Raw genomic sequence first — 7,298 nt, forward strand, 5'->3', positions numbered from 1 at the left:
TGCTCTGGGCTCTGACCACCCTGAACCCTGTACTGTTCTTCAAACACAACAAGCAAGTTCTTACTTGAGGCAAGTATTTGTTGAATAAGTAAGTGAGCGTGAGTTTGAAAGTATAAGAAACAAAGACTTGCAGAAAAACCAACAGTTGTTCTTGTGTCTTCCCACATGAATTCTAGAAAGAGGGCAGAGACTGGATTCTGAGAATGAGGCTCAGCAGAGGAGTGGGATTCCCCAAAGGCCCTGGGGATACAGGGCTGACACCTGTATCACCTCTGCCCTCTCATTTCTCTCCTTCATTCTGCTCAAGCAAAAGCATTGCCTCCTGCTCTCCTGCCGTACCTCGTAACACTGGGGCGCCTCCCTCATCAATAATTTACACAGCTATGCTGGCATTACGTGGGTATCTGTACAGTAATTCCCTCCTAGGCATGAAATCTTGCCCTTTGGTGTTTTGTTCCAGCCCAGCCCCGCTGTGATATTTTTTTTTCTCAACCTCTTTTAAGTATTCTATGTCTATTTAGCATGTTATTAAGGAGACAATGAGGAGATCAAACCAGTCAATCCTAAAGGAAATCAACTCTGAATATTTATTGAAAGGACTGATGTTGAAACCGAAGCTCCAACACTTTGGCCACCTGATGCAAAGAGCTGACTCATTGGAAAGCTGACCCATTTCCTGATACCGGAAAGACTGAAGGCAGCAGGAGAAGGGAGAGAGAGGATGAGATGGTTAGATGGCATCATCGACTCAATGGACATGAGTTTGAGCAAACTCTGAGAGATACTGAAGGACAGGGAAGCCTGGCGTGCTGCAGTCCATGGGGTCATGAAGAATCAGAGTCACAGACAGTGATGAAACAACATACAAGGAGACTAGGCCTATGCATATAGGACTTTTGGGGGACAGAGGGTAGGTGGAGGAAAATGGCCTTCTTTCACACTATCTGAAACTTCATCAGCAGTTATATAAAGCTAGGTTACATCCTAGAGCCCTCAAAATGGTAATGAGAAGACTTGTCAAATGCCACACTCAGTAAAGGGAATCCCAAAAAGAAAGAGGTAGAACTCCTCAGAACCAGTGAAGATAGTCTGGTCGTTGTGAGCTGTGATTTAAAAAACAAAAAGGAGAAATAAAACCAAGCTAATAACTTGTGCAGGAATTTTTCTTTTGTTCCCTACTTAAATAGCCTTGTGATCAATCTTTGTTTCTGCACATTGAAAATATCTGAAGATCTTTAAAAAAAATGCTGATGCCTGGGACTCACCTCCAGAGATGCTGGTATCAACTGGGCTAGAGACTGATCCAGACGTTGGGATTTTTAAAGCTCCCCATGAGATTCTGGGGTGTACTTTTATAGTTAAAGTGAGGTGACGATTTACAAGGACGACGGGACAAAGTTTAATTAAACTGGGTCCCGAAACCAACAAGTTACAATGGGCAAATATCTTTGAGATCATGCATGAGTACAGGCACATAACTAAGTCACTGTGCTATAGATACCGGTTGGTGTATATTACAGACAGAATGAAGAATATCTGAGAATCCAGCATTCAAACATCCTAAAGGAGGAAACATCCTAAAGGAGGTTTCTTCTTTATTCTTAAAAATATGCCTTTTTTGCGGACAGGAATAGGGATTCTGGGGATGGAGGTGAAAATTAACAAGTGTTGGGAAATATTGAAATCTTGGAGATCAAGCAGTTTTCCACCAGTTTGCTCTTTTTAGAAAATCTAAAATTTTATCATCAACATTAAAACTTATGTGTTAAGTTATCGAAGAAGTGAGAAGTTTAGGCTATTCAGGGAAATGAACACAATGCCGAGGTACCTCACTTAAAATCTAGGATCAGGTATCACTGGGGCATTGAAAACAGGTGTTGAAAGTGTTTTGGTCTCCTTCATGTGAACACACTTCCCCTTGGAATTTAATCACAGTTCTCTCCACACAGCACGCCAAACACAGCTTCCACAGCCACAACATGATCCTATTAAAAATGTCACCACTTTTTCCAACACCAAGTCAGGATCAGAAGGTGTTTTGTCAGCCAACTGTTCCTTGTGAATCCAGCCATGCGTCAGCTAGCCTTCTGGTGACTCTCAGTTGTGTAGTCACAGTATTTTTGCTGCCAACACAGCTGAGGCTATTCATACTGTCCCTAGTATATTTTTGCCAGTTTATCTTACGGCTCACAAACCAGTTGTTTACTGGATGGAAGTCCTTCCCCCAGCAGCAAGTGGGGAGAGGAGAAGTCATCAGACATCTTCCCTCGCACAGCTTTACATGTCTGGTTTTCTACAGCTGTATGTGTTCAGTTCACATCAGTTCAGTTCAGTCGCTCAGTTGTGTCCAACTCTTTGTGACCCCATGGACTGCAGCACACCAGGCCTCCCTGTCCATCACCAACTTCCGGAGTTTACCCAAACTCATGTCCATTGAGTCAGTGATGCCATCCAACCATCTCATCCTCTGTCGTCCCCTTCTCCTCCCACCTTCAATCTTTCCCAGCATCAGGGTCTTTCCCAATGAGTCGGTTCTTCACATCAGGTGGCCAAAATATTGGAGTTTCGGCTTCATCATCAGTCCTTCCAATGAACACTTAGGACTGATCTCCTTTAGGATGGACTGGTTTGATCTCTTTTCAGTCCAAGGGACTCTCAAGAGTCTTCTCCAACATAAATGATAGCAATTCCATGGGTCGTGTGCTATGGGTACCAACAGGGTTTAGGACATACTACCCCAAAACATGACCCTCTGGCATACTGAATATTTTAAATTGAAGAAATTTGAGAAAGGGCATGTACAGGAAGGATTTTCTGCCCTTCCCACGAAGCAGGTCATAAAACCCTCATGTGAGAGGTGACTTTCTGTACTCAGAAGGGACACAGAGAGGAATGTGAATGAACAAGCCTTGATAATTTCCCCCAGTTTACTACACTTAGCTCCTACTCTTTGCCTTATCACATCTTTCCATGACTTTCCACTCTCATCAAACCTCACCAAACAGCATAAAAGTGCTCAAGTGTAACTGTTTGTTCAAGTCTTCATTTCCTTAGGAAGGTTCCTGTGTCACATTAACCTTATATTGTATGCTTTTCTCTTGTTAATGTCTTTTATTACAGGGGTTCCAGTCAACAATGCAAAGAGAAGAGGAAAAAGGTATCATTTTCCTCACTATGCAAGTGCAACAATTTCATCTGATAAAGGAATTTCACCAATAGCTCATTCTGTGCTCTTTTAAAAATGTCTGTCTCTGACCTTGACCCTGGATTCATAAGCTTTTCTGTAATACTGTGACTTGAGCCTGTTTTTACTACAAGGAAGGTGAGCTCAAAAGATGTCTTTGGATTCTTGATCTCATTCCCTATTAATAAACCTCATGCTGGAAGGTATGGTGCTTTGCTTGTTTTAAAAAATAATAGCTGAGAATCTTTTAGAACTGATGAAAACCACAGAGTGGTGTGAGATATCACTACACACTCACCAGAATGGCTAAATTAGAAGAACTGGCGGTGAAGATGTGAGGGCAAAAAACCCAAAAAACAAAAAAGCTCTGCTGGTGAAGATGTGAGGGCAAAAAACCCAAAAAAACAAAAAACTCTCAACAGTGCTGATAGGAGTATGAATGGCTACACTCACCTAGAGAGCTTCCTGGCAGTTCCTAGCAAAGTTGAGTATGTGCACACTTCATGAATCTTCAAGTCCATCCCTAGGTTTATACTCAAAATAATGCACCGAAAATATACATATTCATACATACAAAAATAGTTACAGCAGCATTATTTGTAATAACTTCAAGTTAGAGACAATCTAAGTGTCCACCAACAGGCCACACTAAGAATGAATAGATGCTTATGACTGCATTTATATCAAATAGGAAAATCAAGCAAAATTAACCTATGGTATTAGAAATCAGAAGAGGGGTTACCTTTGGGTGTATAATGATTGAGATATGCACAGAGGAGATTTCTGTAATGTCATTAGTGTGTGTGTGTTTTTAATGTACAAAGGTGTGTTGTTTACCTTGTAAAAATACACAGAACTGCAGATTCATGGTTTGTGTACTTTCTTGTATGTTTGTTGTACTTCAATAAAAATGAAGTGAAATGAAATGAAGTAATGAAGTGAGGAAAATGGAAACATATCACGTAAGTCCCTCTCCTGGTGGTGTCCGTGTTATATAGTGACCTGGGTTATACTCACTTTACCAACATGTGATTCACCCACCAAGGCCCCATTTTTCCTCCTTCTAGCACCCCACTGGGCTTCCCTGATAGCTCAATTGGTAAAGAGCTCCTTCAATGCAGGAGACTCCAGTTCGATTCCTGGATTGGGAAGATTCGCTGGAGAAGGGATAGGCTATCCACTCCAGTGTTCTTGGACTTCACTTGTAGCTCAACTGGTGAAGAATCCACCTGCAATGCAGGAGACCTGGGTTCGATCCCTGGGTTGGGAAGATCCCCTGGAGAAGAGAAAGGCTACCCACTCAGCCCAGTCTATTGTCAATGGGGTGAACAACAGAAGGATAGGATATAAAGGGTGAGGATTAAAGATGCAGAGAATCCCTGCAAACATAAGTCCATCTAATGACAAAAGCTACAAAGAGATGGCAAGGTATTGCTCTGTTCAATGCAAAAAAAAAAAAAAATCAGAGCCTCAAAGATTCATTAATCATAAAATCTTTCCATAAAATAGAAATGTATCTTACTTTAAAATCAGTTGTCATAGAGCTCCTTAGTTTCTGTCTTTTTGCTGTGAGGAATAATCTAAATTTAATATGAAGAGTTGTTACATAAACTTACGATGTCAAATGCCACCCTATAAACTACTACCCAAGGTGGCTATGTAACCCTGTGACATTCAAGTTCCCATATCTCTTTACAGCTTTCTATTTTCTCCATAACACTCTATACGTATAACAAATGTTATCTTTTTGGATGAACTAGTGAATTGATATATTATTAACAAAATTAAATCAACAGCTGGTGAAATTCTGTTTAAAAAATTAACTTGCTGCTTGACTTAAATGCTTTTGTTAGTTTTTAGAAATAAAACTGACTGGTTAATTATATTAAATTGGCTTGTGGACAGAGCTTAAATGTTGTGTTTACACACTGTTGGGTACTGTTCAACCAAGGGGAAAGTTCAGTCTCTGGAAACAAATATCTTTATTGATTACTACACCGACAATTACACTGAAACAGAGGCTAGTGCCTATGACCTCTAAGTTCTTATATGACCTGAGGACAGATACCTGAAGAACACCCCAAGGTGTGCTGTTTCTCCTCCCGTTCGCTAGACATTCTGTGAAGCTGAAACTGAAAATGAAAGTGTTAGTTTCTCAGTGGTGTCCAACTATTTGCAACCTTGTGGACTGTAACCCACCAGGCTCCTCTGTCCACGGGATTCTCTAGGCAAGAATACTGGAGTGGGCTGGGTTCCCATTCCCTTCTCCAGGGGATCTTCCCAACACAGGGATTGAACCCAGGTCTCTCGAACCCAAAGAATCTCACAGATTCTTTGCCGTCTGAGCCACCAGGCTGGACCATCACTATTACAGTCAGTGCTCAGCTTCTCAGTTCCATGGGCACACTCCTTGTCTTACCTGATATGTGTGTTGGGAAAACAAACAACAAACCAGCAAAGAGTCCAGGACCACAAGCCTTTCCTTCTTTACTGACATAATTCATGCATTTGGTAAACAAAATGTCCTCCATGTTTTATATAATCCAGTGCACACTGTTCCTCCAAGAGCGACAATTCAATGATCAGGGTGGGGGTTAAAAATTATATTCTACCTTTAATATATGTTGTTATTCTTAAATTTCAGGATGGGTTCAAAATCAGAATTTGGAGTGAACTTAACCAGAGTGATATACATATATATATATATATTTAATTTTTATTAGAGTATAGTGCTTTACAATGTTGTGTTAGTTTCTGCTATAGCAAAGTGAATGAGCTATATGTATACATATATCCCCCTTTTGGATTTTCTTCCTATTTAGGTCACCACAGAGCACTAAGTAGAGCTCCCTGTGCTATATAGTAGGTTCTCACTAGTTATCTATTTTATACATAGCACTATATATATGTCAATCACAATCTCCAATTCATCCGCCCACACCCCAGCCAGTATCCATATGTCCATTCGCTATGTCTGTGTCTCTATTTCTGCTTTGCAAATAAGTTTATCTGCATCATTTTTCTAGATTCCACATATAAGCCATATTATACGATATTTGTTTTTCTCTTTCTGACTACTTTACTCTGTGTTCCAGGTCCATTGATATCTCTGCAAATTGCACAACTCCATTCCTTTTTATGGTTGAGTAATATTCTGTTGTGTATATGTATTACATCTTCTTTATCCATTCTGCTGTTGATGGACATTCAGGTTGCTTGTCCTGGCTATTGTAAACAGTGCTGCAATGAACACTGGGGTGAACATATCTTTTTGAATTATGGTTTTCTCTGGGCATATGCCCAGGAGTGGTTGGGGCATATGGTAATTCTCTTTTTAGTTTTTAAGGAACATCCATACTGTTCTCCATAGTGGCTGTATCAATTTACATTCCCACCAACAATGTAAAAGTGTTCCCTTTTCTCCATACCCTCTCCAGAATTTATTGTTTGCACATTATTTTTTGATGATGGCCATTCTGACTGCTGTGAAGTGATATCTGATTATAGTTTAGATTTGCAACTCTCTAATAATAAAACACATCTTTTCATGTGTTTATTGGCCATCTTATGTCTTCTTTGGAGAAATGTCTATTTAGGCCTTCCAATCATTTTTTGATTGGGTTCCTTCTTTGATATTGAGCTGCATGAACTGTTTGTATTATTTTGGAGATCAATCCCTTGTCAGTTGCAAATATTTTCTGCCATTCTGAGGGTTGTCTATTCATCTTATTTATTGTTTCCTTTGCTGTGCAAAAGCTTTTAAATTTAATTAGGCCCCATTCATTTATTTTTTTTAAATTTTATTTTATTTTTTAACTTTACAATATTGTATTGGTTTCGCCATATATCGAAATGAATCTGCCACAGGTATACATGTGTTCCCCATCCTGAACCCTCCTCCCTCCTCCCTCCCCATACCATCCCTCTGGGTCGTCCCAGTGCACCAGCCCCAAGCATCCAGTATCATGCATCGAACATGGACTGGAGACTCGTTTCATATATGATATTATACATATTTCAATGCCATTCTCCCAAATCATCCCACCCTCTCCCTCTCCCACAGAGTCCAAAAGACTGTTCTATACATCAGTGTCTCTTTTGCTGTCTCATAACA

This window comes from Bison bison, unplaced genomic scaffold (assembly GCF_000754665.1).
Source record: "Bison bison bison isolate TAMUID 2011002044 unplaced genomic scaffold, Bison_UMD1.0 scf7180017864456, whole genome shotgun sequence".
Lineage (NCBI taxonomy): Eukaryota > Metazoa > Chordata > Mammalia > Artiodactyla > Bovidae > Bison > Bison bison.